This window comes from Lacerta agilis, chromosome 5, assembly GCF_009819535.1.
Source record: "Lacerta agilis isolate rLacAgi1 chromosome 5, rLacAgi1.pri, whole genome shotgun sequence".
Taxonomy (NCBI): Eukaryota; Metazoa; Chordata; class Lepidosauria; order Squamata; family Lacertidae; genus Lacerta; species Lacerta agilis.
In genome coordinates, this window is record NC_046316.1 from 14084945 (window position 1) to 14111766 (window position 26822).

Genomic DNA, 26822 nt, shown 5'->3' on the forward strand with positions numbered 1-26822 from the left:
CTCATGTTAGGGTACAGAGTGTATATTTTAATCATATTAGCACACATAAAAAAACTACTTTCACATATTATTAAGGCTGTGCGATGCAAACCATCAGAAGCAAATAAAATCAATGTGAAAGGCCAACACATACCCGACAGTTGTGCCTGGGTTCTGACTGGGGACTGGGCAGCCAGTGCCATAGAGATTCCAGGTCACTGTACAGATCTCGTGATTGCATGAATGCCTCCCCCATCCAGTGCGAGAAAAGCCCTATAATTTTCCATTAGAGAAAAGGGATGTGGAGTGAGGGAGAAGCTAGCCATGGGAAGGTGGTGCCAGATTTCCTAACGCTCCAGAAAATTTGCATGCACACACAGACTGCAGGAAGTTGCAACAACTTTCTGCTACCCTAGCCTATATCATGACAGCCCGATCACTTGCAATTTTAATTCTATTTTTATCTTTACCAATGTTACATTATTACATCACTTTTAACTAATGATAAATATACAGTGCAGTCTTTGTTAAGTAGTTTAGCAAGCATCTTAAGTTGCAAATGCTGCTGGACTTTGTCAAATGAACACAGCTATTTTTGACAGTTCACATCTCTTGGGAGTGAATGGAGTTCCTTCCAAACACTAATACTGGTTTGTAAATTATCTTGCCATATCTTGGATCATTTTTGCACCCTGTCTTAACATTTCTTGAATCATTTTTGGTGCCCTGTCTTTCCAGCTTTATGTAACAATTTACCAGGAAGCCCATTTAATGAATACAGGCTGAGGTGAAGGCTCCTTAAGGTCAAAAAGGGCAGTTTACATTCTAAAACTAGGTCTAAAACCAGACTGTAGTGGATTCAAATACCGGTAATAGTCTCATTCAGAAAACTCTGGAGCTGATACGCAGGCACACCAGATTGAATACAGGTTGATAGGTCTTAATATTGCCAAGGTCAATGGTAGATTTATTTAACAAGGGCTTCACCACAGCCTCTTTCAGAACTTTGGGACCCCTTCCTCCCTAAGGACAGCATTGACTACTTCTCAGAAACAAAGACTATGATGTGCCAGTTTGCCATTTTAAGCAGCCCATCTGGACAAGACCCAGCTATACACATGAATATAGACAGAGCCCTATGCTCAGCCCAGAATTCTTTTCTCACAGTGGCCAACCAGATGGCTGTGGGAAGCCCATAAGCAAAGGCATGAGCACAATAGCCCTCCCTGTTATTTTTTTCCACCAACTGGTATTCAGAGGTAGAACCATCCAGAGGGGCAACCATCAGTAGCCACTGATAGGCCTATTCTCCATGAATTTGCCTAAAGCCATCAAAGTCAGTGACCATCACTACCAATTGTCATAGCAAATTCCATAGTTTGTGCTGTATGAAGTACTTCCTTTGATTTGTTCAGAATCTCTCATCACTGAATGACCATTGTAAGTGTTATACACACAATATATTATGGAGCATTATGAGTCTGCCTTATGTCCTCAAGGCCAACAATCCAAAAGTGTCTTGACTAGACAGAGTGACTGTATCCTCTATCTCTGAACGTGTTTCAGAAGTAGAATCCAAGTTAGAATGCATACAAGTGATTTTAATCTTCACTTGTCTTCAAAACAGTCACAGTCAGCCACTGATGGTTCTATCATTTCCCTGCCATTGTCTAACTGTAGAAGGCCTTTCATCACCTGGAAGAGCTCCATTTGATGATATTGAGCAGACTGCTATAGGACTAATTGTTTTGATTAGTTTTGTTCCTTAAAATGGTTGGGATTCCTAGAATTCTGTACCTGTGTGAAGTCTATTTCTCTTGTAGATACGATGAAACATTTTATGACTATGAGTTTTTGTATGCAACATCTTACTTGCCAGATGCAGGAACAGAGTGGCCAGTTCATAGATCAACATGCTGTGAAAATGATATAGAAAAGGGAATTTTTTTAAAAAAAACCACCCACCTGATTACTGGAGCACAAGATGTACAATTAATGTAACACTAGATACTAAGACTGCATTCAGTAAGAGAGACTTCAGCACTTCTTGATCCATTTTATTTCTGCCACACCAGGGGCTAAAAAAAAGTAAAAAAGTAAATGCGTCAGTAAGGGATTTGACAGTGTGTTACGACAGTCATCAATCCTTGTGAGCCTTGTGGCCATAAATAAGCTTCATACCGCGCCACACTAAAGAGGACAGTTTCTCTTCTGCAGGACATTGAAAATGTCGCAGCTTGGGAATTGTTTGTCCCTGTCGCCACGACAACGCCACCATCACTTATCATTTACTTTCACACCAAGTTTCTTTTCTTTTCTTAAAAAAAAAAACCCCACACTGAGGTCTTTGTAGCAATAAAACCAAGTCAACATCGGCCCAAATTTTCAAAGCCGTTATTCTAATTACAATGAGGAGCTATAGATTGATGAGCTTAGTTTTTCGCAAGGACTGGTGGCAGTTAATTCCTGTGACCTGTGTGGCTCCAGTAGTCTCTTTTCGAGATGGAGTCTTGGAAGTTCGATTATTAGTGACATCTTGTAAGTGAGAAGAAGCTTATCTCTCCAGAGAGTGTTGATAACTTGAGACAAGGTTTAACTAGCAAGCGGCGAGACAGTGTATGGCAAATAAATAAATAAATAAAGCCCTGCATTCCTGATTTTGCTGCAAGAGCACAGTAATGAGGAAATACCAGCCACCACAATTTCACAAGTTGTAAACTCACTGGTAGCTTTCAGTTGTGAATTCTGGAGAAGCCTCTTTCACTCTGCTTTATCTGATAATGTGTGAAAATATTTGTTCCTGCTGCTTCTCAGGCCTGAACAGCCAGTGCTCAGGGCCAGAAGCATTTGAATACATACAGGTTTAGAGACTTGTGAGAAATAAATGAGAATTGGTAGAATTTTGTTTCAACCTATGGGAGTGGTAATGGGAAACACTGCTTGCACCATCCATTTTCTCCCTGTGTTTTAAATGTACATTTTGTCTCTTTTGTTTGTGTGGAAACGGGAGCTTCTATGAGTTGCATGAGTGCATCAATTTGGAAAAAAGAGATGCTGTGGTGACCATTTGTGAAAACTTGTTTATACCCTATGCTCTGTGATTCTATGAGAACTCTACGTTTTAGTTAGTCCTGTGCATGATTACCTGAGAATGAATTTAACTGAAATGCAGCAAAGGCTTGTCTATTATGGCAAATGGGGCGCAGTCCCACCAGCTTCTGTCTGCTCTCAGCTAGCTTGTACCTGCCTGCCTACGTACTGACAACCAGGCCAGGGGGTGACCCTGCTTGTCAGCTTTATCCTCCTTAGCCTTAGTTTTGCTCTTGTAGAACTCAGCAGGGAGGAGAACGGGGACAAAATTATATTTACCGGTAGTTGGCTCTGCCTATCATTAGCTCTGGCTCCATCTACTGTTGGCCTCCCGAGTTTTCACCCCACCAATTCCAATGGGCACCAGCCCAGGGGATAGGGCTGCCACTGTATTTCCATCGAAATAAACTGGGGGTTTGCTTTTAACTATTATTTTGGATCATGTGTGTTCAGTAGTGTTCCTCATGCTGCTGGTAGGCCCTTTGATGGTCCACCAGAGGCTTCTGTCAGCAGAACAGATGGATAATTTTCAGTGCCATCTATTCCCTCTCATACCTGCAGCTCTTCTGAAGAGTCTATCAAGTCATTAAAGAAGATTTTTTTTGGGGGGGGGGGTTGCACAGGGGGAAATCCACTCCCCATACCGCTGACAGAAGCCTCCACTGGATCAAATATCTTATGACAGCACAAAGTATAATGTTAGATTCCCTTCCCTTCCCTTTCTTCCAATAATGATTTTTGTGTAGACGAATGTCTTACCTAAATTTATTAAAGTAGCATTGGAGTTCTGTGCCCCCCCATGTGTTTTCATGCTATAAATGTGGTCTACTCTACAGTGAACACATGTAGTTTGTTCCTTGCTGAATTTCACTGCAAAGTTGCTATCTTCTTAAAGTTCAATCTATAGAACTCAAATTTTGTAACTGGTAGAGCTGTTAAATACATTTTTCCTATCTCTTTTTTTAAGCCTCTCCTTGTTAATTAGAAGTGTACATATTGGGAAATTAACTATGAAATACTAAAAATGATAAATTATTCCATATTTGAAAGTATAAATTAAAGGTTTAGTGTATATAAAATTTGTCATGTTTAATTGCAAGTTCAATTAAAATTCAGGATAATGATGATTTATACAGGTTTCTGTGTAATTTGATATTCATTAGCTTAGCCAGACACATGCTGATATTAGCTCGTTAATTATGTTTCCTTTTGTTGAAAGCAGCCTTGTGAAAGCAATCTGCTCAAAGTTTTCCAAACTCATTCTGCTAAATGAATATTTAGCAGCTGTTCGTGTTATTGAGATGGTCACTGCGGCTTCATTTCACTCATACATGGCATCAATCATACCTACTGTATGACAACAAGGTTTTCTCATTACAAACCCATTTATGAAGGTTATGGGTGACGTTAACAAGTTATTGCATGGCAGTATAACACAACTTTACAATAATGTAGTTTACATTTAATTTCTTCAAATAGCTTATGGTCCAAATGTTGAGAAAGTGTAAGAACACACTGGCAAAAATTACTCATATACAAATTACTGTAATTGGCAGTTATAGTACTAGAGTTGATTGGTGGATAGATGGATTGATTGATTATGGTTTTTGAACACCGAATTATGGATATCTTTTCATCTCACAGGCCCCACCCCCCATCTAACTGTTCACAACAAGGATATCTATGAAGCTGTTCTTGATGGCTACTTTTGAAACTTTCCCATTTGAAAGTCTCTGTGTTTCTGAGCATCTTTTAGAAAAGATTGGCTTGATCTGGTCCTACAGTGCATACAGTATGCCTGATCAGAGGGATCTTACCTGGTGCTCCCCAGCTTTCTCCTACCTAGTACTCCCCAGATGTTGTAGGACTGCAACTTCCATCATCCCTTATCAATGACCGCGCTGGCTGGGGCAAGACTGTTGGAGATGGTCCTAGGGGATAATAATGCCTCCCTGGCTTCTGCCCTTGGGATACATGTATGAGTAAGAATCAATATGTTATAGGGAATGGGAACCCTGTGTACATTTCTCATATATCTGTCTTCCACTTGGTCAACGGATATGTGATGATGTATGGGTCCCTTCCATTCATGGGAACTGTGCCCATAGTAGGACTGGATCAATTCCAGCATGTTTGATTTAATAACTGCTTTTTGTGTTGGGACCACAACTTCCAGCAACTCCAGAATTGATTGTGGATGGTATTTGTGGCACTGAACTAGGTACTTCCAGTTGCGCCCTTACTGTTAAGGGGATAGAACTTCATTAAAAATGCTGCTTCTCCCCCACAACTATTTCATTCATCAAATTAGAGCTTTTAGTTCATTTATTGCATATGAATGTACCTACCTTTTAAGAGTATTGTTTTTCTGTGGCTTCATTCAATTCACCAATGTTTAAGCAGAAATAAGTTAATTCATATTAACAAGTCAGTACTGGGAAATCAGTTAGTGAGTTAAGTATCATGTAGTCATAATATTTCTGCTTGAACAGCTAGGGTTCTATTGGAAGTAGTTTGTTGGGCAAAGTGTATTTGAGGAGTTTTGCTCATAAGCTCTGCTTCTCATGATTAAGCAGTGCTGTCCCTTTTCTGTAGCTTTTCCTTTTCTATCACTCTTTCACTCAGCAGCTCTTTGAAGTTAGCAGTTATTCTGATCTGCCTTGAGTACTAAATTTTAAGAAATCTAGATAACCACGTAACTCCCCCTCAAATCTACCTCCCTCCCTTGCAGTATACATTATTATTGATGCCAACCTTCTTCTACTGCCACCACTACAATTTTATTCCAAAGTAGGCTTCTAAGTGGTTTACAAGTGGCTTACAAGTGTAACGATCAGTTAACAGAGCATTAAAATATAAACATCCATTACATCTATATGAAACCTTTGGGAGCTGTCATCAATAGGCAGATCACACCCAGCTCTATCTCTCTGTTCCATCTGAATCTGGACAGGCAAGGCCAGACCAGTGCTAGGAGGTGAGGATTGGCTGGATGTGGGGCAATAAATTGAGGCTAAATCCTGGAAAAGCCAGAGGTGCTATGTATCCTGGGTTCTCACTTCTGGGAGGTAGGGAGACAGCCTGTCCTGAATGGTGTTGCATGTCCTCAGCTTGGGAGTATTCTTGGATTCAACACTGTCACAGGAGACAAGATCTTAGAACTGATTTGGTGGCTAATAGGCAGCCAATCCCAGGAGTGGTATGTGCCCAGTAAAGGATTTTGCACCAGCTGCAGTCTCTGGACCAGCTATAATAAAAACACCACATAGAGTACATTGTAGTAGGGAAAATGTGGTTACTAATGCATGTGTCTAAGCTACCCCTCTCCAGGAAGGGACACAGTTGACACAGCTACTGAAACTGGTGACATGCACTCTTTGCCAGGGAGGCCACTTGACCAGTATACCTTCTGCAACCCTATTTAGAAAATATATTTAGTAACAGCAAATCTTGCCTCAATTATTCATGCTTTAGTTACATCCAGACTAGATTATTGTAATGCACTCTAGGCTGCATTTGAAGAAGGTTCATTAATTGTAACACACAGCAAGAGCATACATGAAGCTCTTCTAGGTGCAAAAAACAACACCCGTGCAAGGAATTGCTTGTTGAACAAAGGCTCATCTTTTTGTGATACAACACAGCGTAATAGTTTTAAAATTATTTATAGAATGAAATCCCAACCCTGTTGAAAAATACTATCATTGCCTGCAATTCTCATTAGTTTCCCTAGACTTAAAGAACAAAGATTTGGCAGTATTTCAGTGACAGAATGCTATATATAATTTGTCAGGGGACTTGTTGACCTTATGTAAATTTGCCTCTTTGAGAAGGTTTTGTTATTATGATCGCAGTTGCTAGAGCAGTTGTGTAAACTTAGCAACAGTTGATATGTTACTGTCAAGTTTCATGAGCTAAGTTGCCCTCAAAGGTAGAATCAGCTCTTTGTAAAGTTCGCACCTATAATTCAGAAATATTATTTATGAAGAAAGACCACATTCTGGAACAAGCAGAAGGCTTCTGATTCTGTCCTTTGGGGCAGCAATGACTTGGCCACAGTACTCCATGCTCTTGAAGACAACTTGGCAACTTCAACTGGTCCAAAATGCAGCAGTCAGTTAGCTGGAATTCCATTTAGAACACACATATATATAACCCCTATTTAAAAATAGCTGCACTGGTTGGCAGTTCATTTCTGGGACTAATTCAAAGTGCTCACATTAGTTGTAGAGTCCTAAATGACTTAGGTCCCAGATATTTGAAAGACCACTTACCCAATATACTCTAGAATACGGCCCAGGACTGATGGGACTTGTAGACCCAAGCATTGGGGAGGGGGACCATGTTGGCAAATGCTAATGTAAAGTGACTTCCCAGCTGTTCTCTGCTAATTTCCTTTTAGTTCCCTCCTTTGGAAAGGCTGTGGGATCTGTAATGAGCTAGTCGAGGGCCAATAAACCGAAACTCAGTGCAAACAAGAGTGGGGTTCTGTGGATAGGTGGTTGTGAAGAGAGAGACGGTGTTCCAATGTGTGAGTCCTGCAAATAATCAGATTCAGAGCCTGCAGTTATTCCTAGATCCAACTTTGTTATTGTAGGCCCTGTGCTATCATAGGCTGCTATGCCATCTGGGACATTTGCTGGCAAGTGATAACCTAGGCAGAGTTATTGATGCTATGGTAGCAACTGGGATTGACTAATATAATGCATAGTGCATGGGCATACCTTTGAAGACTGTTCAGAAACAGCTGTTAGAGAGTTACACTTACTCTCTGCTGTTAAGAACAAAGTCTTCCATCCTGGGTTCTATTTCTTGGCCAGTCTGTATGACAGTATGACAAACCTGGGAACCTGGCATATATGTGTATGCCTGCAGTTATGATATGGAGCTGTGCAAAGTGTCAGGTCCTTAGATCTTGGAATGAGAAGCAAAATACAACTTTAGATGAGAAAGTGGGTACCATGTATTGAAAGGTAAAATGTAACACTGGGACCATTTTAATACCTACCCTAATACAGTGGTACCTCAGGTTACAGACGCTTCAGGTTACAGAATCTGCTAACCCAGAAATAACTCTTCAGGTTAAGAACTTTGCTTCAGGATAGAACAGAAATTGTGCTCTGGCGGTGCAGCAGTAGCAGGAGGCCCCATTAGCTAAAGTGGTGCTTCAGGTTAAGAACGGACCTCCAGAACGAATTAAGTTCTTAACCCGAGGTACCACTGTAATCTTTACAGGACTGAATTTTGTTTTCATGTCCACTGTTTTTGATTCCCGTTTCAGATTTGCTATATATATATATATATATATATATATATATATATATATATATATGACGTCTGATTTCTCTGTCTGTCCATCCTGATGGCATGCAAAGAGCAGGGTTAATCCTTTCCTTGTTACTAAATTGTGTCTGTGTGAAATTTTTCTGAGCTTAGTATGAATGATATTCCTCAAGAGGAAATTTATTCTTGTAAGGATTTCCTTAGTCCACCAAGAGAGACTCTTCCTGGCATTAGGGGAGCAAGATGTAGGCCGAGTGGAAATGCACCAAACTGATTTAATAGAAAAAGGTAATTCCTATTCAAACTGTATGGTCCCTTATTCATTTCTTCGGATTATCATCAAATTTATGTCACCAGCAAAAGGAGCTTTATTGAGTTTCACAGATATATTCCTTTTGCTTTCATTGTCATTAGTTGGCACACTGACATTTTCATATGTGTCTCAGCTAATGCCTCAAAATTACTCCATCTACAAATGTAACAATTGAACAGATAATTTTAATAAGATTCAGCTTGACTTCAGACTGCACTCCTTCCTTTTCTTTATAGAATGCAAATTGTAACCTGTTTTTAAAGCCGTGCAATGCAGTGAACTTTAATGGGATTTGACAACATCATATTAAGCACAACAACTACGCATAATGTACCGAAAAATTGGACGTGAAATTGGAAACATAGCTGAGAACAAAGTAAATTTACATGGTTTGGTAGTTTGAATGTCTGATATCATATTCTCTCATGCAAGCTCCATAAAAAGCAAGGGATTTAACAATGGATATCAGCGGAAAGTGCTTTTAAAGTTAAAGCTGATGGATGGCTTGTCAAAAAAAATAATTGCATTGGTTGGAAAGTCGGGATGCGTGCTGAGGGGGAGAGAACAGGATATACAGAGAGGATGATGGGAAGTGACAGTGGTCTGTCAAGAAGCAGTGGCTGCCCAGAGAAGTGTGAAGCCAGAGCTATAAGGTGGCAGAGTAGAACAGGCTGTCAGAGCGGGAAAGTGGCTTTAATACCCTGAAAAGCAAAGGAATCCGCCTGTCAGCCTTGCTCAGCCGTGCTGAAAGAGGAAAGGAACATGGCATAAAGTTAGAGACATTAAACGGGGGAACGGGGGGCAGGGAGAGACCACAGAAAGCAAAAAGGGAGAGGGTGGGGGAGAAGAAAGCTGATGATTTTATTTGTATGGACAAATGATGAATTATTATTTTTTTGTAAGAAGCTCACTTTTGGCCACATCAGAGTGTTTTGCAATAGTGGGGTGTTGCGGATAATGTGGGCACTGGAACACGGAATGTCTGCAAAAATGAAACAGTTCATTAAAGGTCTGTAGAAAATGGGGAGGGATTGTTTCTCCTTGTGTGCCTGTTTCTGGCACATTTAAGCACACCACTCTGTCCTGTGACCTTCTCTTTACTTCCATTGTGTGCAGCTGTACTGTGAATTGCAGCTATAGGCGTATTACCAGACCAATTGAGTGTGCTTCTTCTTTTTCTTTTTTTGCTGTGAGACTGAGGCAAGTTTTGCATGTTAACCAAAATCTTTAACGTTTCTGGAGTTGGGTTTCTTCTTCTTCTTCTCCGTGGCTATATCAGTTTTCAGCCTACAATTCTAATTAATAAATGTTAATTTTAATAACAAGGAAACTCATTGTGTTGCTTGGGCAAGCTATGCTTTCCTCTTAGCCACACCCCGTTCTCTTTCACACATGTCTCTGTAGTTTATGGTAGTGTTATGGCAATCAGTAATTATCACAGCTAAAGCATCAGCAAAATCCCTGTGCTCATGGAATGGACAAATGGTATGGAGTGGAGATCAGGGTCGTGATTGCTAGTCCTGTCCTCTAAAGATCCAAGGTCCCCTTTGCCCAGGATTGGTTTGTTCCCTTCATTTTTGTGGGGTGGGAGTCTTTGTAAACCACCTTCAAAGTGTTGCTGAAGGGCAGTATGAATAAACCTGTGTGCAAATAGGACCTTGCAATACGGAAGGGGCAGTGGTAGGTCCAGAAAGCATGATTTCATGCATCTTTATGTATACAGTTTTTAATCTGAAATAAATAGAATCCAAGAGCATGTTTTGCAAGAAAACAATAATGGTTTTCACAATCTATAGGTGATATTTGTAAGATACGGGGAGGTAACCTGTGGGAACATATACAGGGTTGTAGGGAGAGGAGAGGGAGTGAAATACAGTCCTACACCCCTACTTGACATCTGTGGGAAGTCAAATCTGGTGAAATCTGGGCTGGATTAAGAATGGTTATGGGCATTTAACAAACCTTGGATATGGCTCACAGTAAGGAGAGACCTTAATCACAAGTCCCCATCTGGGTGACACACTAAGCCAAATCTTGGCTTAGTTTAGCTCAGCAGGGCAGGGCAGGGCAGCAAACTGGGCTGTTGGCCATATAATAAATATTCATGGGGAGGGATTGTCCATGTAAACAAAAGTAATTGAGCTTTAATAGTAATAATAATAATATATTGTTTCACAATAAAATAATAATCTGTTGGCCGTTGAGAATTAAAATAGATTAACTTGGGGGCAGGAGGTTGCGTGCAGTAACTAAGTTTAGCATTCCATGCAGCATTTGGACAAAGCCACCACCTTATATTATTTTTTTGCAAGTACTAATATCTTGCATAGAAAGAGATAATGTTACAATGCAACGGCGTTATCTTACAATGTGTTAAAAAAAAGTCATATGGTTCATTATTCTCCACTGAAGGGTTAAAATAAATAAATTTTTAAAACCCTTGAAAGCAATGCTTTTGCTGTGGATAATATTTAACAGAATCTTAAAGGTCTGCAGTCTTTTAGAGGTTATAGTGTATTTTTGTATATGAGGGGCATACTGGCCTCCATTGCACGTCCACAAACACAGCCTCCCTCTTCCTCTCTCTCCTTCCCTCCCTCCTCTTCAAACTTACTGTTCTTTTAAGGCAAATGAGACCTAAGGATAGAAGGGCAGTGAAAAATGTAAAACTGGCCAAGATGGATGGCAAAATGCACCATGCATAAATAAATTACGGGGGGGGGGGGAGATGAACAATGATTGTGTGGTTGAAGACCTGGCTGAATACGTGTGTCAGGTGCTGATTGGAAGAATGATAAATGGAGTGACCTAACAAAGGATTGACTTCTCCAAAAGACAGGCCCTTTTAATGGATGGAAAGGGAGGAAGCCTCATTTAGAAGGGAAAGGCTGTTTGCTGTGCAGATATGACAAAGGGGAAGTCGACAACCATTGATTTACGTTCGGGAATGACAGTTGAAAAATTCAACAATAATCATGACAAATGAGAAGCGATGCAGTCAGAGGGGGAAAAAATGCCAATACGTTAAGCCTGAGAAGAAATGCCAAGGTCACAGGGAAAGGTTTCCAAACTTCTGCTTTTGACAATCCTAATGGAAATATTGGAAAGATGGGATGCAGGTTAAAAGGTACGGTTTGGAGTGAAGGATTGGAAAGGACATGAGTTAGTGCTGGTTCCTTCAAAAGCAGCTACTGAACATTTGTTGCACCTAGTCCTGAGAAAGGCTTTCTTAATGTCTCCTACTTTTTCTCCTGTGGAAATGTTAAAATGAAATAATAGGTGAAATCTAGGCTGGAAAATACAAATCTGAGTTCTTGCCAATGACTTCAATGGGCGTTTAGTATTTATGTATTTATGCATTTATAAAATATATTGCCTTTTTAGATTTTTTTTTAAAGCCACTAATCTAACAGGAATGCTGAGGTGTTTCTGTAAATATGTTTTCGCTATGACTATTGACAGAATAAAATGAGTGTGTGAATTCTGCCCCAGCTGCTAAATTCTAAAAATGCCTTTTAAAAAGAAATATGGAGACACTGGAAATGAGGCTGCAAGTTTGTTTGGGGAAACTATTGTGTTAGAAAATCAGTGTATTCGTTTGGAAGTTCTCCATTATTTTAACACGCGCTTGTGCTTATGCATGCAGTACTTGGGCAAGCTGTTATAAATAATTAGAGAAGCATCATCTTTCACTGACATTTCTGTATTTGCAGTAAGCATATCCAAGCAATGTTTGTAAAATAACCGCCCTTTATAAAAGAAATGAATGGGTATTTTTACTTCACTGTGGAGCATATTAAATGGCACAAAAATCTTTATTAAGCAATTTTAAAATAAGATGTGCTGGAGGGAAATATTTCATATGGCCTTGATTTGTCTTCTGTGGCCACTGGAGTAATGATCTGTGTGAGTCTGTGCTCACATGAGGAATGGCAGAAATAGAAGGGGGGGGGGCGGAGAGCACAGTCTGAAGCCCACAAATATAAGGAGACAAAGCAATGATTAACAGTAATGTGCTACCTCATGAGAAGACTCCTTAGAAAAGACCCTGATGTTGGGAAAGATGGAGGGCACAAGGAGAAGGGGACGACAGAGGATGAGATGGGTGGACAGTGTTCTCGAAGCGACTAGCATGAGTTTGGCCAAACTGCGAGGGGCAGTGAAGGATAGGCGTGCCTGGTGTGCTCTGGTCCATGTGGTCACGAAGAGTCGGACACAACTGAACGACTGAACAACAACAAAGCTACCATTTTCCTGTTTCCCCACCCCAGTTGGGGGAAGACCTAGTCATTTGGATGATGGTACTGGAATGCATCATTAGCACACGTTTGACAATGTTTGCGTGTTCAGACCTTTTAACCTCACCCCAAATAAATTCAGATAGGACTCAAATTTTGGTTTGGTTTATGGATTACAGCACGTGATTGGTTGCGTAGGCTCTGGTTCGACTAGCTCCCTGCTCTGCAGGTAGCGCTGACCCAGGGTTCCAGCATAGGTCAGCCAAGGGTGAACACCTGGATAGCTTAAAGCCGGGGACATGCTATGTCCACCACCCAGATGTCCCCCTGGACTCAGGCACGGGCACAACCCCCTGGATGACCAGACCATCGAGTCCCTGGATTCCTTTAACGGAATACCCTTCACATAGGGATGGCGAGAGCGTTCTCCCATCCCTATCACCTGAATCAGAGCCTATCCGCAACCTTACAAGTTGTGACGATTTGCTACGCGGCAGGCGAAACCCAAATGGTAACATCCAATCAGCCAAATGGGGAAAATTCCTGCCGTGCCCCTGTCCCAATGACAGACCACACACAACAGCATAGCAAGGTCAAGCACACAAGCCCTAAAAGTAGGGAGAGGCGGGTGGGTGTTCCGATGCATGCGCCGAAAAGAGGAAGCTCAGGGTCACGTGCATTGGTCTTTATAGGTCCCTCGATCCATTTAGCTTGTGTCCCATTGGCCAGATTGAACCCTGCATCGAGGGACCTACCGATTGGGTGTTGTGTCTGTCAATCACTCCCACCCACAACACAGGGATTTGGTTGCCAGGTCTCACTGCAATACATGAAGGGAGGACCCGATTTCTCTTTAAATCAGTAAAAGTATGTGATGTTTCAAAAATAATTATAATGGCACTCCGATCTTAAATAGTCCACATGTTGGAAGCAATTAATTGTGAATTGATGTTAGCTCCCCTGACCTCTGTGTGCTATATATGGTGTATACCACTTTGTTTTTACAACAACTGTCTGAAGTGTGTTAGGGTGAGGCTGCTCCAGGGAATGGGGATTTGAACCCAGGACTTCATTGTCCAAAACTCTTTTCTACTGTACTCCATTGACTGATCGAAGGCATTAACGAAGGACATTCACTTATTAACTAGTCATCATGCAGTATCTAAATACAATGAAGCACTGCCAAATCTCAGTCATTGTCATGTAGGTGCTAGATGCTGTACAACACAGAACTGCTCAGTGTTTCCTCAGAGGGTTTGAAATCTAGAACCCAGCTCATGTTTAAAATCTAGAACCCAAGCAGGCAATCTTGATTCCAGTGGTGGAGGAACAGGCACACACCCTTCCCTTTTTTTTTCAAATCTCACATCAGCTGTGAAATCACCTTGGACAATTGACTGTCATTTAGCTTGATCCACTTCCCTCCATCCACTGTATGGGCAAAGTAGTACCAGCCTACCTTACAGGGTAATTAAGGCTTATTGAGGTGATGGAAGTTACAACACCTGGTGTAAGTGCTAAGTCGAGGTGGCTAACTTGTGGTCTTCCAGATGCTGGACTCCAACTCTGATTAGCCCCAGCCAGCATGACCAATGGTCAGAGATTATGGGAGCTGTCATCCAACAATATCTGGAGAGGCACAGATTAGCCCCCCCCCATGCTGATTTATTATTAATAATGCAGTCCCATGTACCCACTTAACTGAAAGACACTCACTTTTAAATAGGCATGCATAGGATTGCACTCTTAAGTTAAATAAATAGAAAATATGTGGCTTTAAAAATGAAATGTTAACAGATTAGAATGAATAACCAGCTGCAAAGTAGTCAACTGTGATAAACAGAGTGGTGTTGTTGTTGTCGGTTGTTGTTGTTTTAATAGAATAGATTGTCTCTTAAATGGTTAAATTTCCTTATGCCAGTTGAGATATCATATAGCCAGCAGTATTTCCTGCTTAACGTGTAGTAAAACAGATTAAAGGTAAAAATGGGGTGGTGGTGGAATCTGAGCTATAGCATTGCCAAAAGATATCTAGGATTCATCAGCTGAGATACCTTTTTAACTTTAGAAATTGAGCAAAAAAACAAGGTTATAAATGACTAGGGCCAGTTATTTGAGATAATCTGAGATCTATAATAGTTTCTTACAATGCCTCGTACACTTGAGGTTTGCAAAGCCAACCCATAGGAAACTAGCCTCTTTAGATTAAACATTTTCTAATCAGCTTTATCACTCATATCTGAATTTATCTTATTTGAGGAAAATGCCAATATATTAGCAGGCATATATGATACACAAGGTGACCCTACTAACTTAATGACATAATACATTATCCTTAATGAAGTCAATATCTTGTCTTTTAGCTGTCTGTCTATTGGGGCGATTAATTGCAGTGTCATTAAAGTTAGCTCTCTTTTCATTTGAGCTTGACAAGTCGCATAAAACTAATGTTCTTAGTTATCAGCCAGTGGAATAGGTTGGAGGATGGAGGAAATTGTAGGACAAATAAGGGGGTACTGCAACAGCTAACCTGAAGGAATTTTTCCAGTGACTGTTTTCACAAGCCATGACTGCAGCCAGCAAAGCAGCAAAATGAGAGGCAGGCTTAATAACACAGTCAGAAAGGCTTTTTTAACCTCAAGTCCAAAGGCTTTCTCCCCCCCCCCTCTCTCTCTCTCTCTCTCTCTCCTTTCTGTGTATTAGGCCCAAATTGGGTCATAACAAATTGTGAAGTATCAAAAGTCATTGCATTATTATGGTTTCAGGACTGGGGGGGGGGGAATTCCTGGAATGGCCTCATGAGGAAAGTTTAAATGATCTTACCTATCCTAAACAGGTGCAATACAGAACATAAAACGTGCATCTTTCGTTCTGCTCTTAGAAGTATCTTGTGTATGCATGTGTAGGTGTAAGAGAGAAAGAAGTGAGAAATAACCCCCACCCCTCCAACCTTTAGAAGACTAATTTTGCATGAAATACAGCGTTCAAATAGCAACAATAAATATTAGTCATAGCTGATGGTAGGGATGTAGCAAGGGGTATTCCAGGGCTGGCTGTAGAGTAAACAGAGTCACTCCCTGCCTTCCCCCCACCTCTGAAACTACAAGACAGGACAGCTGTAATTTACAGTGTGTTATCTTTGTCTATAGCAGCAAGATGATATGAAGTAAATCAAGGTACGAGTAATGAAAGACTGGAAATTTATTCCTTGGAGCACACTTTAAAGTGTAGTGTCTGTTATAGTGCCACTGCCTGAAGATCCCGAAATGAGAGTTGGATGAAGGGCAATAAAGAAGCATAGCGGCTCATGTTAATGTTGTTTGTCTGAGGTTAGTAATTGGGTTCCACTGATGAGTTGGGTGAAGACAAAGTGAGGATCCTAGCAAGTATTGTAAATCTTACATTGTTGGAACAAGAAGCAATCCTAACAGATATTGATCCTTCCCTGTGCCTAGAGGCGAGGGAAGAAAGCAGTGTGTGCTGCTGAGCCAGTGTTGTTTTCAATAGGACCAATTACCTTAGCGAGACTGGGGACTCTGCATGGAGTCACGCCAAGCTTGCAAATCGTGAACGATCAATTACTAGACACTTTTAGCTGCATTTCCATACTGCCCCCCCATCATAGCAAGTTAGCTTCCTGTATTAATTTATTCAATTTTAATCCTCAAAACACTTATCAAATCTCCCAATTGTTCAGTTATTAAAATATTCCAGATTCAGTAAATCTCTTATGCTGGTGTGCTCAGAAATGAAGTAGATGGGGGTGAAGAATACAAAACAATATTTTGTTTAACACGACTTCCCTAATGTTAAGCCACAGATTCCCCATTTTCCTGGTCTATACCAACCATTCATTTATATTTGTATTTCATAGGCAGATAACACACAGAAACACCTCATGCAATCCTAAGACAATTCAGTAGTGAATGTGCCATGTATGTCTGTCCTTATCAGTTTATATTTATTCTCTGCATCTTCATGATTTAATTTTGTTTAACTGACCCGGGGGGGGGGGGATAACTAATCGGGATTTGCAACACACCAGTGTCCAGACTGACAGTTCTCCTTGGGACCCAAAAGCTGTGTGTGTTATGTACTGTGCAGACATATAGGAAGCATATAAAAATGGATGGTAGAAGAAGAAGAAGAGTTTGGATTTGATATCCCGCTTTTCACTACCCGAAGGAGTCTCAAAAGCGGCTAACATTCTCCTTTCCCTTCCTCCCCCACAACAAACACTCTGTGAGGTGAGTGGGGCTGAGAGACTTCAGAGAAGTGTGACTAGCCCAAGGTCACCCAGCAGCTGCATGTGGAGGAGCGGAGACGCGAACCCGGTTCCCCAGATTACGAGTCTACCACTCTTAACCACTACACCACACTGGCTCTCTATTTATTTATTCATTTACTGTTTTCATGAAACACTTCCTATACAGTGTCCTGAAGTGATTTGACAATAAAAGCACATTAAAAAAAAGAACAGTTAAAAAATAAAGTCCAGTATAGATTGAGATAGAACTCTCTACTTAAGAGGCTTGTTGGAAAAGATTTCCAACAGGCACCAAAAAGATAACAGAGATGGTGCCTGCATGATATGTTACTTACTTCGCCAAACTTTTATCAGGCATTACAAATATAGGCCATCATAAAGCATCCATATATGAAAATTTAAAAAATATATACAAATAAACAGCCATGTAAATATGTAATAACGAGGATTTCCATTGGAGTTTCTAACCGCTAAATAATGTACCTTACATGTAACAGGAGGGAGTTCCAAAGTGTTGGTGCTGCCACACTAAGAAGAGTTTGGATTTGATATCCCGCTTTATCACTACTCGAAGGAGTCTCAAAGCGGCTAACATTCTCCTTTCCCTTCCTCCCCCACAACAAACACTCTGTGAGGTGAGTGGGGCTGAGAGACTTCAAAGAAGTGTGACTAGCCCAAGGTCACCCAGCAGCTGTATGTGGAGGTGTGGAGACGCGAACCCGGTTCACCAGATTACGAGTCTACCACTCTTAACCACTACACCACACTGGCATAGCATGGTATTCAGCTAAGTTTTACTCAGAGTAGACGTGTTGAAATTAATGGGTCTGACGTAGCCGTGTTCATTAATTTCAGTGGGTCTATCTGAGTAAAGAGTTGGCTGAATAACACCCACAATTCCTACCTCATACAGAATGGACTTCCTGGAGGTGGTATCTGCAGGAGGCTCTTTCCTGCAGAGCTCAGTGACTGGTTGTGTATATATGGGTTGAGACAATCTCTTAGACAGTGCTTTTTCTGGTGGTACACACCGCTATGCAATAACAGCACCTTTCTCCTCCCCCCACAAAAAATTGAAGCCTGGCACCCCCTTCCAAAAGCCTGCATGGGCATAGCCAAGGGGGGTAGGGGGGCAGCTGCCCCCAATCAAGTAAATAATAAAAATACTTAACTAACTGAGTTTCTGCCTCCCCCCAACATGAAGCCTGCATATCTGCTTCTCCGGGGGAAGTACAACCCTGCCAAAAGCTAGCAATTGGACATTAATCCACACCAAACCTTAATTTCCATTAACTAATCTCCTCGTCACATCTCACCTTCAGTTGCCGTAACTTCCTCTGCCTTCCCAGTGCTGTGCATTTGCACCAGAAAAAGTTGATATCATACCTTTTGGGGATATTTTGTCCCAGCTTTAGCGCTCTGGTTTGTGTATCTGATAGTGGGAAATCCTTTCTTTATTTCTTTTCCTTCCTTCCTTCCTTCCTTCCTTCCTTCCTTCCTAATATATTCTGAGGCCCTTTCCTGTTAAGCCCCTTGGCTACACATGCTCATTCTTTTTTCCTCCTCACATTCTGTTACTAACAGTGGTGTGAATACTGGGATTGAGAATTCAGGCAGCTTTCCTTATACTCAGATGGTTTCCCTGGTCCTCTATCACCATGGACACAAACATTCTGGATGACCTCATAAACACATGTCCAGATGACCTGACTATATTTTCTAGGCTCCTCCCTTTCTTGGGGCCACTCCAGACTGGTGTCTGGTGTTGTATTGCCATTGTATTTTGTGCCGTGTTCTTTGCACAATATAGTACCTTAATGGTGGATTTATTCAGCTTTCTTATTTGTTTTGCATGTTTTCCCAATGCTTCCACATTATTGCTATCCAGATAGTATTGAAAGAAGGATTGTGTGAGACCAAACTAAATAAATTGGTTTTTATTTATTTATTTATTTATTTTGTATACCACCTGTAAGGTCCTTGGATGGTTGCTCATGAGAAACCAGGCAAAACTCCAGCCGTTTCTTTAGTAGTTTTATTGTGCATACTATATACAGTGCAGAGCTAAAAAGTTCATGTCTGTATCAACCGTCTGCAGAATCCAGGAGTGGCCCCTTCCGGTTCTGACCCCAACATAAGAGTTTCGGTATACGAAATCTCCGCCTCCCCTCTTTTCGTTTCACCCCTCTGCGTACTTGGGGCAACGGAAATAGCGTGTCTCCCTCCTCGCCCACTGAGCGAGAGGAGTGCAGAGTCTCTCCAACTTCCCCAGAGCCTCGGCTCTCCAGCTCCTGAGCTGCCTGCCCCTCCCCACTGGAGACCTCGCTGCTCCCTCTGCTGGACAAGGAGGTGCTACTGGTCAGGTGGGGCTGAGGCTCTCTGTAGCATCCCAAGAGCCCTTCCACCACCCTGCGCTGAGCCGGGGACAGTTCCCTGACACCACCCTTCAAATGTAGATCGTAGAGCGATTGACAACATAAAAATACAATATAAAAACACTAAAGATAAAGGTAAAGGGATCCCTGACAAGAACAAAGAAACACGCAAACCAATAACCCCCCTTCCTCACCCCCTCCCACAAACCCGTTTAAAAAGTAGTATAATGTGTTAGTAATTTTTAGCAAAGACACTTCTGGTTCTCTTCTGGTAGCAGACCCATTGGCATGTCTTAGCATAAGCAGTATATATAAAATACGATACAATATCAAAAAAATTAGAACAATTATACATGAAGAAGTGTGCATGCACACGAAAGCTCATACCAAGAACAAACTTAGTTGGTCTCTAAGGTGCTACTGGAAGGAATTTTTTATTTTGTTTTGACTATATGTTTGGGTAGGTTTGCTAATTTAGCAGACATCAAGAACATTACAGTGGTACCTCTGGTTACGAACTTATTTTGTTCCGGAGGTCCGTTCTTAACCTGAAACCGTTCTTAACCTGAGGTACCACTTTAGCTAATGGGGCCTCCTGCTGCCGCCGGGCCACCGCAGCGCGATTTCTGTTCTCATCCTGAGGTAGAGTTCTTAACCCGAGGTACTACTTCCAGGTTAGCGGAGTCTGTAACCCGAAGTGTTTGTAACCCGAGGTGTTTGTAACCCGAGGTACCACTCAGTCCTGGCCTAATGTTAATAGGCAGGGAGTACCAAGGCATAGGTGTTGCCACACTAAGATGGACACCTCACAGATGAGGAACTGCAGATGGCAGCATTTGAGCTGGCACTTATGGGGCAAGGAAATTCGTCAAGTAACCTTTTGGGAATCCTGAAGAGGGGCCAGCATGACAGCACATGCAAAAGTGATCCGCTGTACATGGAGGTGCAGGTTCACAAAGCGGTTTCTCAGTACATTTCTTGGTGGCTTATGAGGCGCACAGCATCCTATGTGTTTCTACAGACAACCATGTATGGATATGAGAGCCTGAACTCTGGAGCAGGCCTGCGTATGCATCTTTCTATTTGTTGCAACTCTATCATTTAGCTGTGCAGCTACTTCTTCACTGGCAGGCGGCTGTTGAGTACTTCTGTGAGAGTATAGTTCATAAGATCTCTTGCACTAAACTAGTTTGTCTTCTGTGAAACATATCTTTAAAGTGTAATACATGCAAAACTTCTGAAATAACTCCAGTGTTAAAAAAAACACACACCAATGCTTGTTACCCATTAGCCTAAACTGGACAATGCTGTTTCCATAGTGCTATGCAAAGTTCAGGATTTATTGGACTTAAGCCATATGGTATCTGCATTCAATATTTGTCCTGTTGTCCACACTAGAAGTTAAACCCTTCATGGCAGCAGTTGAGAACAGTTAGGATAGGGGAATGCTAAAGGTCAGTGTCAAACCATTTCCCCCAGGAAATGGTCATTTTCAGTTACAAACTGAGGTTTACTGGAAGATGAGCTGTGAAGATGAAGTATAAAAGGCTATATAAACAAAACCTTGAAGAGGAGATGTGTGTGTGTGTGTGTCCCCGCTAGAATCTTTTTATTGCCACTTGTTTGGGAAGGCTTATATAACTCACTAGTGACTTTGCCATTTGTGAGTAATGTGGTCATCCAAAACTCCCGGCAGTAAAAACTTTATAGCACTCATAGCATTGCACATCTAGCCAAAATATAAGTGATAGGCCCACAGGTTGAAAAATTGACTTACTGTTGGCTGTAATACCTGCAGCTCCAAGCTGAGGTCATTATTTTTGACGGGAGGCAACCTCATGTCCGGAGAAACAATAGTTCTTGAACACTAAAAAAAAGCAAAAACAAAAAAACCCTTCATTCCACAGTGCTTCTGCTTAAAAACAATTCTCCCTCCTCCACAGCTCATTTCAACCACAGTTGCTTTTTAGTTTGTGTCTCTTTGTGACTGTGTGTGTGTATGTGTCACACACCATCTCCTTTGTCTTTTCACTGCCTACTAAAGACCTTACTCTTTCAACAAACCTTTTGAGTCCCCCCCCCCCAATTTCCAACTGTATTGGGAATTTTCGAAATATGTTTTCATTGTTTTATCACTTGTTGTTGATGTCTTGGGCTCCTTTGGGAGGAAGGCTGGGAAATGAATGAATGAATGAATGAATGAATGAATGAATGAACACACTTCCTTGGCAGATGGGAAACTACTGTCCATAAATGCCTGAACATGAGTAGCTGCCTTATGCCAATAAAGACCATGGGTCCCTCTAAGGCAAGTATTGCCCAGGCTGTATCCGGCACTTTCCAGCCCTTGTAACCAGAGGTGGTTTTTGTTTTGTTTTTTGTTCTTTACTGAAGAAGCCAAGGATTGAACCATGGGCTTTTTATGAATGCACAATACATGCTTTGTCATCTAGCTGCTGCAGTCCATAATGACAGCTGTGCTAGAGAGAAAGGGAATAAAATACCATAGTCGCTTGTCCATTTTATTAATAAATATAGGCCATCTGCTTTGTTGCCCCATCACGATTCAGAAGCAAAGCTCTGGAATCATAGATGCATAGACTCATAGAGTTGGAAGGGACCCTGAGGGTCCTCTAGTCCAGCCCTCTGCAATGTAGGAATCTCAACTAGATCATCCATGGCAGTTGGCCAGCCAACCTCTGCTTTAAAAGCCCTAGTGGAGGAGAGTCCGCAACCACCCGAGGGAGTCTGTTACACTGTCAAACAGTTCTTAATGTCATAAATTGTTCTTCCTGGTGTTCACTCGGGAATCTCATTTCTTGTAACCTGAAGCCATTGGTTTGGCTCCTAGCATAGGAGCCGAGTCCTAGGGGCTGAGGTGCCTTTGCCCTCCCCTAATAAAATATTTGAGGGTGCATTGCCATTCAAATGGTGTGTGTGCACTGTGCCATGTGATCAGTTATGTGGGGCAAGGCTTACCTGCCCTCCCCCAATATTTTATTCAAGTTGGCACCCCTGGCTCCTAGCCTCCAGAGCAGGACAAACAAGCTTGCCTAGAAATGCCTAGAATAAAGCACTTCTGCGTGCGTGCAAAGTGCTATATCTTGTTTCACAGAAGTGAGTCATCATACGTTATACCTGTATCTGGAAACACTAGGGTGTGCTGTGATCTGCGTGTGGCATTGTACTGTCTGTTTCATGCTTAGAAACTGGTTTATGTTGGTCATTCCTGACTCAAAAATATTGGATAGAAAGAACAAGCCAGTGGGACACTACTGGAATGCACAACTGCTACTAAAAGAGAAAGCGCCTGCGTAAATGCACAGTGCCTTTCCCTCACCACGAAGAGTGGCTTCGGATATAGCTTTGCAAAATAGAAACAGGGCGCCCACTTTCTGTGTGCTTACTATTCCACATACCTAAAAACAGACCGGCCACACGTTCAGAATCAGAACCAGAAGAATCTTTATTTGCATCAGCCAGTAGCCATAGCAGTAAAATAAAATAACATGTACTGAAGATAGAGGTAAAAACTTAACCATACAAAATACATTCTGGAGGTTTACATCAATAATCAAATAATAGATCTTATTCTAGTTGCCCATGCTATTTTTTATTTTTATTTTTTTTGCAGTTTTTGCTGTCACCTGGTTATCTTGATCTGCTAGAAGAAAGGGCACAGTAGCAATGGTTGAGCGACCTGGTGTGGATAGTAGTAGAGGGGGTAATAACCTCAAATCTTTATAAAGAGTGCAAGCTGGAAGCACATGAGCTACTGATTCAATACTCAGGCCACACATTTCTGATACTAGGTTATATAAGACCTCCAGGCAGGCTTGGGTATGCCCCTGTACTCTCCCCCCCCCCACCCTCAAAAGAGCATTTTGTAGAATGGGGGAGCACATCTCTTGGCTTGCAACCAATGAGTTTAAATTCAGTGTAAACGTAACATTTGAATCTTTTGAAATGTGTGGTTTTCTTTCAGGCAAGCAAAAACTAGAGCACCTACTGAGCTATGAGCAGTTTGGAGGAGAGCAGAAAGAGTGTTGCCTATAAAACTTTGTGTTTATCATACAAATATGATGGTATTTTTGCATTTTTATGATACGGCTAAGTGGTGAGCATCCATTTATGCCATCTCATCCCAGATGCCTATCATGCAAAAGTAGCTGTTAATCATACACCGATCGCCTTCCTAAAGCCTAAACAAGAAACTAGGGGCCACTAAAAACGTGCTGCCTTTCATTAAAGAGGAAATTATTACCGTATATTTCTGTAATAACCAATAACATTTCAAATTACTCACATTTATAGCATGTAATCAAGTTTATGCTTAACCTCTAATCTCTCTGAAGTAAGTAATGGATGGTTAGTTAGTTAGCTAGCTGCTTATTGGAAGTTAAAGGCAGCTAGTAACCCACCTGACCAGTTATGAACTATCATAGCAACTGCTTTCTGTGGCTCATATTGGGTGTTATAAAACACATTTGGTTGCTTGTGAAAAAAAATAATTTATGAAAGGGGGAAAAAATCAGGACAGCATATTTCAGTTGCTGTGGCAAAGTAGGAAAGGGGGGTATGGGTTGTTTTTCAGCATACGATAAACATTTTGATTTACTGATGGGTCAAATGTGCAAAATATTTATCACTTGCTTTAAACTGTGTGCAAAGTCCCTTTCAAAAACAACCACAAGTCCCTCTGTGGGACGGGATTAGATATGTAGGCAGCTTGAAGTCTGAAGTGCAGACCTCCTACCAATGGATAACTAACAATTTCCTTTTGCCGATACAGTATGATCGCATCTTAGGCATACTTAACTTGTTCTATTTTTACCTTGCGCACTTGAAGCCATTATTTTATTTTATTTTATTTTATTTTATTTTATTTTATTTTATTTTATTTTATTTTATTTTATTTTATTTTATTTATTTATTAGATTTCTGGCTCATGTTTTGGAATAATCCTCCTTCAGGTTTCATCAAGTGCATCAACCACTACAGTAGCTCTTATCTTTCTTCAAGCACCTGGTGCTACTTCCTCTCCTCTCCACCATCCTTGTTGGTGTTTTTTCTTGGTTTATGGTTATTGTACACTTCAAAGTGACCAAGACACAGAATCTGGCATAGGGTATACATAAATAAATAGTCATGTTGCTTAATAGATAAGCTCCTCTGGGACAGGGGACAGGTCCCCCCACCACGTCTATTCCTTAGCCAGTGGAAATTGGGGTAAAAGAGGAGGGAGAATGAGAGCCTGAGGGATATAACCATGGAGGATGGATAGAAAGTTTAAGAAGAAGGGATGGAATAGAAAGGAATACAACAAGAGGCTGGTGTCCTTCTTTCACCTCAGCTTCCCATCCTACCCATAAAACTGAAGGGTCCCCTCTGCATCCTTCGTTGTCCTGCTTCCTTCTCTCAGAGACAGTGCTCGGATTCCTGGCTCAATGATTCCTCAAAGACTTTATTCCAAAAGGCAGCTAGTAACCCACCTGACCAAAAGTCATTACACGGTTTAAACATTGATCAGGTTACAGGTTACACAGCTCAGCAATTCAGAAACAGGTACATGACTAGGCTTAAGCTAAGACGTCTCAGTACTTGAAATGTCCCCTTGGCTCTCCTTTTGAAAAGCGGGGGTGGGCACAGTCATTCACATGGTTCTTGTCTCAAGCAAGCAAGCAGGCACCTAATGTAAATGTGTAAAGTGATGCATATTGAGGCAAAAAAATAAAATAACATTCCTAGGGCTTACTTTTTGACCTCATCTTTCTGGGTACAGGTTGGCATTTTCCTGGTCCCTGCACCCCCCTGCACCCCACTTTCTCCAGAAATACAGTTCTGGTTGCTTCACCTCAAAAAGGATACTGTAGAGTTGGGAAAGATTCAGAAGAGGGGATGGTGAAGGGGGTGGGGCCCTATGAGGAAACACTGCAGCATTTGGGGGTTTTTTTAGTTTAGAGAAAAGGCAAGTAAGAGTTGACATGATAGAAGTTTAGAAAATTATGCTTGGCTTTGGGAAAGGGGATAGAGAATTTTTCTCCCTCTCTCACAGCGGTACTCATGGACATCCAGTGAAGCTGAATATTGGAAAATTGAGGACAGATGAAATGAAGTACTTCTTCACGTAGCACATAGTTAAACTATGGAAGTTGCTCCCCCAGGAGGCAGTGATGGGTCCACCAACATGGATGGATTTAAAAGAGGGTTAGACGTATTCCTGGAGGAGAGAGCTATCAATGGCTACTAGCAAAGATGGCTATGCTCTACCTCCACAGTTGGAGGGAGCAGTGTTTCCAGGTACCAGTTACTGGAAATCATGGGAGGGGAGAGTGCTGTTGTGCTTATTCTCTGCTTGCAGGTTTCCACATGCACCCCAAGAGCAGAATTCTGGACTAGATGGGCCATTGGCCTTGTGTTTTTATGTTTATGTTTTATGTTTTGCTTTGGGAGTACATTGTGGTTAGAAACTGTTTATTATTCTTTAAATTAAAAAAAAAAACCATGTTTGGCAAGTAGATTTTGGTTATATACGTCTGCTACTCTTAATTTAGGGTCACTGGTAGGAAATGAAATATGCACACATGCAACTAAACATCCTTAAATCATCCTTACCTGAATCTTGGCAGGGGCTAAGATATATGCCTATAAAAAGAGATGTCAAACCAGCTCTTAGTCTAGCAGTATCTCATTTCACAGAGATCACTGGTCAGTTGTTCAACAGAAATAACTTGAGCTGACTATTTACCTTGTTCCAGATCTGAGTCAGTGACCTAAAGTGGTGAGGCTACATATCTCACTATCAGTCTTAGTAACCATCCAATCTTTTCTCCCAAGATTTTCCACCCGCGGTGTCTATGATTAATGTGATATCAAAGGGGAAATCACACTGCTTACTAGCATGCCAATTAAGAGCCATTTTAATTTGCTTCTGGTTTAGTAATCATTTGCAGTTTGCAAAGATTCTCATGTAACTTACCTTTAATATTTTGTGCATCAAAAAATGAAGTAATGCAGTTAGTAGGTTTTTTGTTATAGGCCGATCCATTGTACTGTATTTCTCTCCATCTCCCCGCCCCCCCCCCTGTGTATGTCTCCCCCCCCCCTCTTTCTGTGAAGAGGGAATGTATGCTCTAACCACAGCTTAACAGGAAATTCCAGCCCAGCTACAGTTGCAATGTGATAATGCTTTATTTGGTTTTTGAGCAGGTTAGAAACTGATATCCCCATTATGTAGCATACTGTGAACTGGATGTTATTGTCTGGTATAAGGACAG

At 41.4% G+C, this 26822-nt stretch overlaps 1 protein-coding gene and 2 long non-coding RNA genes across 4 annotated transcripts in view; 1 reads left to right on the plus strand and 2 right to left on the minus strand.

Moving 5' to 3' along the window:
- LRMDA (leucine rich melanocyte differentiation associated) overlaps positions 1–26822 on the plus strand; it is a 734571-nt gene that overhangs the window by 286432 nt on the left and 421317 nt on the right. The window lies entirely within an intron of this gene.
- Positions 1800–24952, minus strand: LOC117046588. Its single transcript, XR_004426588.1, has 3 exons — positions 24912–24952; positions 21323–21412; positions 1800–1895 (listed from the first exon to the last, which is right to left on the minus strand). It is a non-coding gene; the product is annotated as an uncharacterized LOC117046588 (long non-coding RNA).
- Positions 1949–5456, minus strand: LOC117046589. Its single transcript, XR_004426589.1, has 2 exons — positions 5418–5456; positions 1949–2057 (listed from the first exon to the last, which is right to left on the minus strand). It is a non-coding gene; the product is annotated as an uncharacterized LOC117046589 (long non-coding RNA).